Raw genomic sequence first — 12,251 nt, 5'->3', positions numbered from 1 at the left:
GCCTCTGATGTCGCCTTCATACTTCTCATGTGTATATGTACACTACCGGTACACCCTGCCTGCTGCCTCTGTGACTTTCATCACACACCTCTCTATAGACTGAGCATGACAGTCACTGTGGATCTTGCATGGGGTTGTCAATGAACTTCTTTATTTCTGAAGTAGTCAGTTTACATGTCAAAGGAGGCTCATATATCCTGTCAGACCAGTCTACCAACTCCAACAGGGAAGAAGCATTGAGGATGATGGAAGGTGTCCTCCTGGGACGTACAGAAAGATTCCCCGGTGTGTTACCATCTCCACTCCTCATGTCGACAATCTTTTGGACACTAGCTCTCCTCTCCTCACTGTCATCTGAGCACAAGGGTGTCTGGGTTATCATTTCACTGAATGCTTACCATGCTGAGTGCTGCATGGTTGGCAACACAGCATCCACTATAGCCTGTTTTTGCAGCCTAACTAGCCACAGTTGAAAAAACAAGTGGCGTGGGCCTTCCACCCAAGAGTATTTTAGTTTGATGTTGAATTAGCAGGGATAGTACACACCAGCGATGTATCCCACTATCAGTCTTAAGTTGTTGGGTGTTTTGCCTTTAAGGCCATTTTGAAACCCATATGCAAAAAAGCCTATTTGCTGTTGTCAACCAACTTAAATGGCTCACTGGACCAATTTCAAGAAGGGCCAGATCTGTGGGAAGTTCTCCTGTCCTTCTATAAGGCCTAAGTGATACTATACCCATATGCTTGATCAGTAAAGAGATCCATTACGACACTGTTACTCTGTGAAATAAGAGGCTCTACAACTGAGAGTTTGGTGAATAAGGGATCAATATCAGGTTCTGTAGCAGTGTCTAGCATCTTGGCAATGTTACCCGTCAACTTGTTAGACAAAGTCTTCCCATCCAGTGCTATGATCAAGTGTCGCAGGGGTAACTCATTAGTGTGGAGGGAACCAATCAGCCAAAGCTTATGGCAAAGCTTGACCTGTACCCAATACATGGAACCACCCTCCCAGCCTGTGTTAACATTTGCAGAATCACCTCCAATGGCCTGCAGGCTTTTATCAATGCCCTTCTTTTTCATGAAATCTACAAGATTACCAGCAATAACTTCTACAGGTTTTTTTCTCTTTGAGCTTTTCTCAGGAGTGAAGTGGTAAGGATATCGTCCACCTGGCTCACTGCACACAGAATAATGCTCTTCTTTGATGATGATGCGGAACTGACGATCTGAAAGAAACTGACAATTTGAATTGTCTCCTTTCAGCATAACCTTAATTGTAACTTGATTGCCATCAAAGAAGCAGCAGTCAATCTCACCCTTCTTACAAAGATCATCAAATTCCTGATCCAGGGATTTCATAATTTTTTCCTGGGCCCTCTTGATTACAAGGCTCTACAAGTCTTTGTCTTTTTCAGTGATCAAGCCAAAATCCATAAAGGCAGCAGTGGTGATGGCAGCTGTGGCATGCAGATCAACATACGATGCTCTGCATAGCAACATTAGATATTTCTGATGTGTTGTACTCTGGCTTTTTCTTGAAAGTGGAAGACATGCATGGTATTTCTAATGTCACTTCATAACTTCCACCTTTTCCATCTTGAGCATCAGCTATTTGTAAACCGATATTTTTATCGTACTTTGTAAACCGATATTTTTATCGTAATTTGTAAACCAATATTTTTATCATAAGTTTTTATCGTAAGTGCTCTGACGAACTTGCTTCAATTGTGCCTCCCTTTCACATTTTCTCCCAAAATACTTGGGCAGCTGGAGGCGCCCATGAACTCACACTCTCTCCTCCTCAATGCAGACCTCTGCTTATCAAAATTCATATATCCCCAGAACTACTACTCTCTGGCATTCACTTCCTGGGAGTTGCTTCCCACAAACATTTAATCCACTTTTATTTAAATCCAGTTATTATAAATATCTTATGAATGGACGAAGCCTTTAGGCACATAGACTTTTCTTTTATTTCCTTTGTTTTTCCTTCCTCCATTCATTATCTTAAAAAAAAAAAAAAAAAAAAAAAAAAAAAAATCATCATCATCATCATCATCATCTGGACCTCCTATCCCACCCTAGGGAAGGGAAAGGAGTGGCAACATCCAGACAGCCCAACTCTGCCCAATCCAATGGGCCAAGCATCCATTCACTCATGATTCTAGCACCCAGAATCTTGGCTCTATCTGATATGCCAAAAAACTTTCAACATATTCTGTAGCTTCACATAAATGTATCTTATAGGGTCAATCCAAATGTTGTCATGTTAAGCCTTGTGCAGATGCAACACTCAAGCCTTTGTTTTTCATCAAGGCCACTGCACCAGCTACTTTCCTTCCTTGTGTCACTCTACTCTCCACTTCTTTTGCACATTTTCCTCTCTTTTCTATCACTGTATCCAGGTATTTGAACTCTCACCAATTCCAGTCTCTCTCCATGCACAGTAACATCACACTGGCAGTCACCTTCTCTCTTTATTATCATCACTTTACTCTTTTCTACATTTACACTCAAGGCATGACGCTCACAGACATCAGCAAAACTCTGCACTAGTCTTGCAAGTAGAACTGCATCACCAGCACACAACAAATTTGAGATATTCCATCCATCACCATTCATTACCAATGCCATCCCTCTCTCCATTACTCGTGCTTTTACTTCTCTCATCACCCCATCCATATATACAGTACAGTATATTGAACAACCACAGGGACATCATACAACCTTGTCGCATGCTCACACTGATCGTGAACCATTCACTTAGATGCCCATTAACCCTTACACATGCTTCACTACCATCATAAAAACTCTTGATGGCACCTAACAGCTACCATCTACATCAGTGGTACTCAAATGGCGGATCGCGGGCCGAATCTGGACCGTGACGAATTTTGGTTCAGAATTGTCCTCGAAAGAAGGAAACACAAATATTTAGCATTTCTGGTTGATTTATGTCCACAAGAAGGCTCAAAGAAATATAATTTCATCGGGTTGCCAGTTATGTTTACCTACAGTAATACCAACCTGCCCACTTGATAGTTACAATGCAGACGAGTAGGCTAACTGATCGACACAGAAGCTGCTAATTTTTCCAGCTACTCTAGGTGCTCATATCGAAGTAACGTAAGTCTGATAATACCAAATAGCATTATCACCGTGATCTCGTCAGCATTAAATACTGGTAACATGAGAACAAGATTCCTAACCATAAGAATCCTGTATTTAGCAAGCTGCACTGCATGTACTTGTGTCCACAGATTGTTGTCATTGGCTTGTTCAGCTGGTGAATTGATAGAAAGATACTGAAAAGTGTTAAGACTGGTAACTGGAGGACGGTATGGTGCTAAAGTGGTGGTGGTTGTGCTGAAGCGACTGCTTATGCTGGGACGGTAGTTGTAATCTGGCCAACAGAAGAATGTTGTCTTGTCTCCACATGAAGGTGGGAGTCTGGAGAATAAACTTTTGTGTCTTGTTTAATCATCTTAACAACAGAAGAGAATATCCAAAGCTGATTTCAATTTTGCTCAGGGTATTAGCTTTCTGCACAGTTTCAGTATATTTTAAAGAACTAATTACTCTGCATCCTAAAATGCATGTACTTTATTCCATTATTAATATTAAATACAAGATTTTACATCTGGACCTTTGCCACATCGGAAGATTGTACAACAGGACCTTCATGGAAGGTAATTGAGGAACCCTGATCTACATCGTACATGCGCAAAATTTTCCACAATCCTTCTCTGTCTACTTAGTCGTATGATTTTTCCAGATCCATGAATGCCATAAACACCTTATAGTCCCTCTCACCAGCCTTCTCCACTATCTGTCTCACTGCAAATATTTAGTCCACACACCCATTTCTTTCCTATATATGTATCCTGATGCTGTCGAACAATGAATATGGCATCAGTGGTCCCCTGCCAGGCATAAACCCAAACTACATCTCATCAATATTCACTCTTTCTCTATTCATACCCTCTAGAAGTCTCTCCATTACATTCACTGTCTGGTCTAAAAGCTTTATGCCTCTACAATTTCCTCTTTCCAGGGCATCATCCTTCCTCTTGTACACATTTACAATTACACTCTTCAGCCAATCATCTGGGACAACACACTCATATATACAGAGATAGCCTGATTTTCCAGGCTATATGGTGTGCAGCAGTGCCCGAAGTGTCTGAAATCACGATTAATCCGGCGGAAACAAAATGCAAGTACTCTTAGACTGATTAATTTACCGGCAAATGTACACTTTTAAGCAGCAGAAAGACCTTACCAATTCAATTCATATTCCTCCAGCTTGTTTATGTATTTTTCTGACTATTTTCAGTTTGGTAAATTATTTTTTCTTGCTGAAAAATGTCCTCCCTGTTATTATTGTTGTTCCTTAAGCTGTACCTACAATTGTTTTCAGCTCAATGGAAGTACTTAAACGTACTCAAAGGTGGATTTGTTTCCCAATTTCCCAAATGGAGGTTGGGTTGTTAAATTTTTAGGTACAGTCAAGCTAGGTTAGGCCAGGCTTAGTTATACTTAGGTCAAAACAGTCCCTTCCGCCATTATGTTAGCAAATCAAACAAGAGTTTTCACAGCAGAACAGCCAAAAACAACGAGGAAACAGATTTAACATGAAAAGTTTACTTACCAACTCTAAAATAATCAGAAAAATATAACTGACTATCAGGAAGAACTGATTTGGTATGGTGCTTTGACTGCTTAATGCAAAGCATATGGTTAGCCCCCAAAATGGCTGAGAGTTCAGAAATTTGTGTGCTCCTGTGGCTGGCCTCTGGACCATTTTTTCGAAGTTCTAAAATCAATTTCTTTTTCTTACAGATGTGAAAAGACTTGTCTGGCACAACTGGTATTTTATTTTTTCTCTAAACCCATCCTGTGATTTGCTATGATTTGCGAAAGAATTAATAAAATTAGGGCGCATGTTGTATCAGCATGCAAACATTGGCAAAAACATTTGGGATGAAGTGAACGCCTGACTGCTTGGGATGGCAGAGTAGGGTCGTGTAAACATACCAGTGACCTTCGTTTCCTTCCCATAAATGTTCACAGTTTTTTACAGCTCGCCCTAACCCAACGTCACTGACACCAGTACAGTAAAATGTCGTTCAAGGCCAGTGACTGTGAAGAGGTTAATGGAATACATTATTGTTTGTATCACTACTCTGTCTTTCACACATACACATAAGAACAAACAAAAGAATGAGCTGTAAATGTACACTTGAATTTAAGAAGCAGAAATAACTGTATGCTCAGTCAGTCCAAAATGTGTTGGGAAGAGTGATATCAAATGAGGAATGTGGAACTGAACGCTAACTTACGAGAAAACATGGGATGAAAGAGTAATTTTTTTCTGATTAGCAAACATTTTTGTTCCATTTTGTCCCCTAAACTTGTGAAATCCAAGCATACAGCCTAAAGATCTTACCAAGTCATATACCAATTCATATTCCTCTAGTTTGTTTTCTATATTTTTCTGACTATTTTGAGATTGGTAAATTACCTTCTCTTGCTGAAAGATTTCCTCCATTATCATCGTCACGTTCCTTAACCCATACCTACAACTGTTATATGCATAAAGGAAAAAACTTACTCAAATTTAGGGCGCAGGTTACAGTTGCATGTAAACACTGGCGAAAACATCTTGGATGAAGTGACGCCTGGCTGCTTGAGATGGTAGAGTAAGGTTATGAAAACATACCAGTAACCTTCGTTCCCTTCCCATAATTGTTCACAGGATTTTATAGCTTGCCCTAACTCAATGTCACTGACACCGATACAGTAATACGTTGTTGAAGGCAGGCAGCTATGAAGGGGTTAATGGAATACATTATTGTTTGTATCAATACTTTACCAGTCAATACCTTACCAATATAATTCATATTCCTCTAGTCTGTTTTCTGTATTTTTCTGTTTTGAAGTTGGTGAATTACCTTCTCTTGCTGAAAGATTTCCTCCCTTATTGTCATCATGTTCTTTAAGCCATAAATATGACTGTTTCCAGCATAAAAGAAGAAACTTACTAAACGTGCTCAAAGGTGGATTTCGTTTTCTGATTTCCCAGCTGGAGCCCAGGTTGGGTTAAGATAAATTATTAGGTAGTTAAGCTAGGAAAAGGTTAGGTTTGGTTACCACTCGCCTCACCAACTCCACCCCACCACCCTTGTGATAGAGTTGTCAGCAGGAGGCATGGGTGGGGGGTAGACTCACGCTCGTTTACCGGTGGCTTGCTTGCTATCAACCGGATGCTTGTTGTTTAAATTGGAGCTATCGTACAGATAAATTTATGCATTACTGTACCACTGAACCATTTGGTCACAGCCCGGATATACCGAAACCTGAATAATCAAGCTTTCACTGTAATCATATTTATCAGATCAGTAACTAACCTCATCTCATCTGCCGTTTGAGTGTCCACTGCAGGACCGGCCTATCTCGACCGAAGTGGGGACGATACAGCCAATGTATCTCTACCATGTGGTTTAGGCTGTCTAGTAGAGACTGTATGTAGGGTGAGAAGTGCTTTGTAACTGTAGTGTTGGAGTGGCTTTGGATGTGTGTGTAGTCTGTGACCCAAGTGTAATCGGCCCACGCAAGCCGGCTGGGTGCAAGCATACTTTATAGCATGCGACACTGGTTCAACCACAGCACCCCTTATGTCCGCCAATGCAGTACATGGCCAGAAGAACATTCCCAAAGTTTATTACCCTAGCAGGGCGCAAACCCTCGTTCTTCAGTGTACGAAAACGCACACTCTACCACTGTACCACAGAGACTCACTCCTGTATATATATATATACAGTAGTCCCTCATTTATCCGGAAGTGCAGTATCCCGATGTGTTCATTATCCAGATGCTGGACCTTGGCTCTAATAAACCATTACCCAAATTTACTTGCTATTATCCTAATGTAAAAGTCTCCGAGAACTTCAGCCAGCCAGCCGACATATTCAAACATTCGGTATCGAGGCCGTTGGGCTCAAACTGTGAGGGGGAAGTAAGCTGTAAGCCACAACCAGAACTAAAATATCCATCTGCCATTGTACTGAATGGTCAAAGTCCCGCATTTGTCCGATCACTCTCAACAAACCTCCAGCACCTGAGTAATACAACTGTTACCGACAAGTGGTGTCAAAACGTCTGTAAGCATCCCCACCGAGTGTCCAAAGTCACATAGCCATTCACATAGCCACAGGGCTAAGTCTTTCCCAACTGTCACTGAGACTGTAACATATACTGCAAGTCACAAGTACACCTTCGGTGACAACAGCCATCCGCCTCTACCAAACGCCCAAAGCCACCCGGTCACCACGAATTGTGTTTCCGCATGGCCACTCGGTGTCTAACAGACTGCAAGCCACGAGTAAATGTACGGTAAAAGCATCCACCCACCTCGCAACAGAAGGGTGAAAATCCTGCCTACAGCCTCGCTTCGGCTCCCCTCCCGTCCCTCCTCCATACCCTCCCAGCTAACCCCTCACTCCCTCAGTCCCTACCCTCCTCTGTGGTGATAACACTGACTCGTGAGTTTTTAACGTTTTTTGCCATTCATTCGACTATTACTGGTCATATCGAAATTCTGCAAAATCCATGCGAAAGCTAATGAATTCTGCATCTAGACATATGCTTAACTCTTGGAAGGTGCTGGCAAAATTTTGCACTAGGATGGTGGGAAGTTATATGAAGATAAGTTTTGCTCCTGAACACTTTATTCTCACTGCATTTCTGTACTTTTACTTATCAGTTTTATGTATTTTTATTAGCCTATCTTATACTACAGTATAAACACCAGTGAAGATGATGGTATACTATACCAATATAACCCATTTCCAGTGGCATATTTGGCTGTGGAATTTTTTTTTTCCAGCCCCAAGAGCAATCAAACGTCACAGATAACTAATTTTCAAACAGTTTTCAGTTTTTTTTTTGTGGATTTTTGTTGTTTATGAATTGTTTTCTTGGTGCTTAGCATTAACATGGATAATCCTATGTGTGTTTTGATGTCTCAATATGGTGGAATGACCAGAAAACAGTGCCAAAATTGGAGGGGTACTGTACATACAGTCTTCTTACTGTCAGAGTCCGAGAGGAGGTGATTATTCATCGAGGTGGCCATGGACTTGCTGTAAGTAGGCAGAATGTTTCATACTGTACTTTTTTTCATACTATACTATACTTTCATGGATTGGAGAAAGCATATGACAGAATGGATAGACAAGGATTGTGGAAAGTGTTAAGAATATATGGAGTAGATGGGAAGTTGTTGAATGCTGTGAAGAGTATGTACGATAGTGCGAAGGCTGCAGTGCGTGTGGATGGTGAACTAAGTGAATTTTCTCTTTGAAAGCTGGGTTGAAACAGGGATGTGTCATGTCTCCATGGTTGTTCAATCTGTACATGGATGTGGTAATAAAAGAGGTACAACGTAGGGTAGTGGATGTTGGAGTGGCCCTGGTGAGAGAGGATAGTGACTGAAAACTCCCTGTACTGTTGTTTGCAGATGATACTGTGTTGTTGAGTGATGACGAAGGGGAGCTGCAAGGCTTGGTGGATGAGATTGGGAGAGTGTGAAAGAAACGGAATTTAAAGGTGAATGTAGGGAAGAGTAAAGTGATGGTCTTTGAGAGAGATGAAGTCAGTGAATGTACAGCGAGGTTGGATGGTGAGGAACTGGAAAATGTGAGTACGTTTAAGTACTTGGGGAGTGTGATGAGTAAGGATGGAGGTTTGGAGGATGAAGTGCTTGAAAGGGTACAGCAGGGAAGACAGGTTGCTAGTTCTTTGAAAGCAGTGATAAGAAACAGGGAAGTGAGCATGGAAGTGAAAAAGTTACTACATGACAGTATTGTGATACCAACTCTAACATACGGAAGTGAAGCTTGGACGTTGTTGGAAGGACACAAGTCAAGAGTGAGAGCAGTGGAAATGAGTTATTTAAGAGGAGCCTGTGGAGTTACATGGAGAGACAGGCTGACGAATGAGGATATAAAGAAGCGTTGTGGTGTTGATGTGGATGTGACAGGAAGCGTTATGAGGAACACACTGAGGTGGTTTGGCCATGTGGAGAGGATGGAGGGTGAAAGACTCACGAAGAGTGTATGTGAGTGAGGTGGAGGGGGGAAGAGGGAGGGGGAGGCCGAGGATGAGATGGAGGGATGGGGTGGAGAGCTATATGAGAGAGGAGGGTGTGAGTTCGGAACAGGGCAGTGAAATGGCAGGGGACAGGGCGACTTGGAGGCGATTTGTTTGTGGCCACCCCAAACGAGATTGAGGCGTCTGGCAATAGACAGATAGATAGATAAGATAGACTTACCTCATTTCACTCTTTAATGTCCTTTACTGGTGTGAATAGGGTGTTCGGAGCTATGCATGTGCAGTAGGAAGTGTTTTTCTAAGTTAGGCTAGGTTAGGGTCCATTAGCACCAGTCTAGGAGCTAGTCACCAGAATGTTTAATATTGTATGAACCTACTTCTAAACCCTCATTTTATGCTTCTTTTGCATTTATTTCAGTCATTTATGTGCCTTATTGGTGTGATTTGGGTCTTAAATAGGTGCTATGCATGTCCAGAGGGAGTTGTATAGGTGTTTCTCCGAGTTAGGGTCCATAAGTACAAGTCCATAAGCTGCGGCCCAATATCCGGACAGGACCACTATCCGGACCTGCCTATGGCCCTATTACGTCGGATATTAGAGTGATTACTTATATATATATATATATATATATATATATTGTTACATAGCCTATGATTTCATCATCCTTTGTGTAATTTTAACGCACAGTATGCTGCATGTTTGATCACGAGCGTGTTCTGCCTCAGTTCCCCCCTTCAACCGTTATAGTAGAGTAAGTCGTCCTTTCTGTTATTCAGTGCGGGATTTTCAGCTCTTCGTCCCCATGGCTTCATTTGCGCGTCCTTCTTACAAGTTGTATCAAGCTCTGCTGGCCCCTATATAATGAGCTCAGTCTCTGCATCATTGCCACTTAGATCTGCTCCTCATTTTGTTCACATCTCTGTCCTCCCCTGTACAGTTATTATTATTGTGAATTTCTCAGGAAATCTCCAAACATCTAGCAGCTGTGTGTAATTTGAGTATAACTGTTGTATTTTTTCTTGTACTGTGTAGCATAAGGTTAGTTCTTAGGCCTAGTGAGGTTTTTTGATTAATGTTGGGTTTTATGTCAGTCATTTTTGATAATAGTTTGTATCTGTAATTATTTATCTTGCATTAACTGAGCATTATCCAGTGTTTTTCATTTCATCAGGGCTGACTTAGATAAATTTACTCATGCTAATTTCGTGTTAATAGAGGCTATTGCAGTTAACCATATATTTAACCTGTTTTTGCCATTACATTATCCTTATGAGTCCTGAATGTTTTGTTGTTAGTTTGAGCATTAAACTTTAACTTGTAATTTTACCTAACTCTTTTGTTTTGAACCTGGAACTTTACGGGACAGTAGTGATTTTTTAGTATTCTCACTTAAAGTGTACATTATCTTTCGCTGTTCCGTAACATAAATTTGACGACCTCTCATCAGGATATTCAGGATATTATCATAAGGATATTGCTTGATATTTTGTGACTGTTACTTATTCATGATGTCCACTATTACTACGCTTGATGAAGCCAAAGATTTTTTGTCAAATGTGCAAAGAGTGTGTGATGTAGAAAACAGAACAAAGAATGAACTTAAGCTTGTTGCTCAACAACTGGGAATTGCTGTTCGCTCTCATCATTCTAAAGATCAAATAGTTGACATGATTAATGAAAGCTTGTTTAATGTAACTCCTCCAAATGAGCAAACGCAGATTGAATTAGCTAAGTTACAGCTAGCCCTGCAGGAGGCTCGTGTGAAGGAAGCTGAATTTCAAGCACAGGCTAAGGAGGCTGAATTTCAGGCAAAAGCTAAGGAGGCTGAGGCACAAGTTGAAATTGCTAGGATTCAGGCAGACCATGAGTATCGCATGAAACAAGGTGGAACTGGATCATCTAGCTCTGATGATTTTGATGTGGCTAAAAATGTTAAACTTGTCCCTCCTTTTAATGAATCTGATTTAACAAAGTATTTTCAGTTGTTTGAGAGGGTAGCTACAGGTTTTAATTGGCCCAAGGAGTATTGGCCAGTACTCCTTCAAACTGTTCTCACAGGTAAAGCTCAAGTAACTTATGCATCTTTGCCTCAGGATCAGTCTGATAATTATGATGTAGTTAAGAGCTTGATTCTTAAGGCCTATGAGCTTGTTCCTGAAGCTTATAGAGTAAAATTTAGGACGACTTACAAGCAAGATAAGCAATCCTATGTTGAGTATGCAAAAATCAAAGAAGATCTGTTAGAGCAGTGGTTAAATTCTAAGAATGTGGATTCTGATTTTGGTAAATTTAAGCAGATGATTTTGCTGGAGGACTTCAAGAGGTGTATTAGTAAAGATGTAAGCCTATATCTTGATGAGAAAAGAATAGATTATTTGTCTGATGCTGCAGTTTTAGCTGATGAATATGTTCTCACTCACAAGAGATATTCTAAAGAAAAAGGGAAAGCTGAGAGTAAGTACGTTGCCTTTACTCAGAGTACAGGTAACAGGAAAGAGAATAAAGATGATGTTTCTCAGGAAGTAAATACCAGCTTCACCTCTAGATTTCAGAAAAGTAAATGTACTTATTGTAGTAAGCTTGGTCATACTACGGAGAGATGTTTCAGGAGACAGCGTGATGTGAACAAAAAGGAGTCTTTAAATATTCAGTCAATTGGTCTAGTGTCCACTCTTGAGAGTTCCCAGAATTCTTTAACTAAGTTAACTGAACCTGCTTTGAGGGGTAACTTAAATTCTCAGGATGGAGCTCCTCTTTTGAGCAGTAATGTGGGTGACACTCTCAAGAGTTCATGTGCTAATTTCCTGTCTGATGGTTTTGTCAGTCCTCTGGACAGTAATGACAGGAAATCAGTTAAAATATATCGTGATACAGGTGCTTGCCAATCCCTTATGCTGACCAGTGTTCTAGGTTCTAATGTTAATTCCTCTGATGAAACTGTAATCTTACAAGGTGTAGGGAATAATTACTTCTCTGTCCCTCTGTGCAGAGTGAATTTAGAGTCTGGTTTTGTTAATGGTTCCGTTATGGTTGGGTTGCTTGAGACACTCCCAATGTCAGGTGTAACTTTCTTACTTGGAAATGATATTGGTGGAAGTCAAGTGTGTCCAGCTCCTCAGTTGTCTGGTGAGCC

General features: G+C 40.9%; 1 protein-coding gene across 1 annotated transcript in view; it reads right to left on the bottom strand.

The window, feature by feature from the left end:
- The window catches only part of Plekhm1 (Pleckstrin homology and RUN domain containing M1), a 218,215-nt gene that overhangs the window by 64,689 nt on the left and 141,275 nt on the right, over positions 1-12,251 (bottom strand). The gene's annotated exons all lie outside the window — the stretch shown is intronic.

The sequence above is a fragment of the Coenobita brevimanus genome, chromosome 61 (genome assembly GCF_032717465.1).
Source record: "Coenobita brevimanus isolate Jiangsu-jjx chromosome 61, ASM3271746v2, whole genome shotgun sequence".
NCBI classification, from domain to species: Eukaryota; Metazoa; Arthropoda; class Malacostraca; order Decapoda; family Coenobitidae; genus Coenobita; species Coenobita brevimanus.
This window is presented reverse-complemented; position numbering and strand designations above follow the sequence as displayed.